This window comes from Macrobrachium rosenbergii, chromosome 23 (genome assembly GCF_040412425.1).
Source record: "Macrobrachium rosenbergii isolate ZJJX-2024 chromosome 23, ASM4041242v1, whole genome shotgun sequence".
In the NCBI taxonomy this organism is placed as follows: Eukaryota; Metazoa; Arthropoda; class Malacostraca; order Decapoda; family Palaemonidae; genus Macrobrachium; species Macrobrachium rosenbergii.
Window position 1 is genome coordinate 1,250,359 of NC_089763.1, and position 2,148 is coordinate 1,252,506.

Below are 2,148 nucleotides of genomic sequence, written 5' to 3' on the forward strand. Positions count from 1 at the left end.
CAACACTGCTTCTGCTTTATACAGTACAATGAGGGTAATGTCTATTGGTCTGTGCTAGTGTTCGATAGTTTTTTAATTAGGTTTAATGATCTTTTACATTTTGATTTCATGTATGTTAACCCATAAACGCCGACTGGACGTATCGTACGTCGACTAAAATTGTCTGTTGGGTGCCGAGTGGACATACCGTACGTCGACTACAAAAAATTTCAACCTTAGGTCAATCTTGACTCGACCAAAATGGTTTGAAATGTGCACTGTAAGGCTAAAACTTATTCAGTAATATTCAGTCATGTACCTTCATTTTGCAACAACAAATTGGAAGTCTCTAGCACAATACTGATTTATGTGAATTTGAAAACTTTTTCCTTTTTTACGTCCATGCGTAACTCAGCTTCTAAAATTTTCAGAAATTCTTTCGCTATTTTGTCGTAATTTTGCACCGTTTTATATTAGCCGTTACATAAGGTTTTATATATTAAATGTGTGCAATTTCATGTAAATACAACAAAACAACCCATGGTTGTAGCTTTTATCAGTTTGGAAATATTTTCATATAAATCATGATAAGTGCCAAAATTTCAACCTTCGGTCAACTTTGACTCTACCGAAATGGTAAAAAAATGCAATTGTAAGCTAAAGCTCTTACATTCTAGTAATATTCAATCATTTACCTTCATTTTGCAACAAATTGGAAGTCTCTAGCACAATATTTCGATTTATGGCGAATTTTTTACAAAAGATTTTTTCTACGTCCGTACAGAAATTCTTTCACACGCTGTTGTAATGTTTGCACCGTTTTATATTAGTCACATAAAGTTTTATATATGAAATGTGCGTACTCATGTAGAAATTACAAGAGAAAATAACTCATGGTTGTAGCTTGTATCGGTTTTGAAATATTTACATAAACCACAGTAAGTGCTAAAATTTCAACCTTCGCCAATCTTAACGCGACCGATATGGTCGAAAAACGCAATTGTAAGCTAAAACTCTTACATTCTAGTAATATTCAATCATGTACCTTCATTTGGTAGTCAAATTAAAAGCCCTGACATAATATTTCGATTTATAGCGAATTTTTGAAAAAAACTTTTTCCTTATGTCTGCTCGCGGTAACTCGGCCAAACATCTCGGAAATTCTTTCGTCACTTTGTCGTAATGTTTGCACCGTTTTACATTAGTCATTACATAAACTTTTATATATGAAAATGTGTGCAATTTCATGTAGAATACAACAGAAAATAACTCATGGTTGTAGCTTTTATCAGTTTTGAAGTATTTTCATATACAGTAAATCAAGATAACTGCCAAAATTTCAACCTTCGGTCAACTTTAACTCGACCGAAATGGTAAAAAAACGCAATTGTAAGCTAAAACTCTTACATTCTAGTAATATTCAATCATTTACCTTCATTTTGCAATAAATTGGAAGTCTCTAGCACAATATTTCGATTTATGGTGAATTTTTGAAAAAAACATTTTCCTTACGTCCGCGCCGTAACTCGGCCGAACATCTCAGAAATTCTTTCGTCACGTTGTCGTAATGTTTGCACCGTTTTATATTAGTCGTTACATAAAGTTTTATATATGAAAATGTGCGCAATTTCATGTAGAATACAACAAAAAATAACTCATGGTTGTAGCTTTTACCAGTTTTGAAATATTTTCATATAAATCACGATAAATAGAAAATTTCTACCTTTGGTCAACTTTAACTCGACCGAAATGGTCGAAAACTGCAATTGTAAGCTAAAACACTTACAGTCTAGTAATATTCAATCAATTACCTTGGCTTCAAACAAACGGGAAGTCTCTAGCACAATATTTCGATTTATGGTGAATTTTTAAAAACTTATTTTATCGTCCATGCTGCTACTTAATTCATGCAATTCATTTTGTGATAATATTTTCTCTGTGTTGCTTTGATCGTTTTACAATTTGTTATATACCAAAATCATCGCAATTTAGTGTACAATACAAAGAAAAAAAATAACTCGTTAGCTTTAACAGTTTTGCTCACAGAGCGATTTGTATACAATAATATATGAAATTTTTTTTTGCGCTGTCATATATTTCAGTATTTATATATGATAATGATATTTTTTTTCATTTGATACTGCACACTAAGCTTCATATAATAATAAA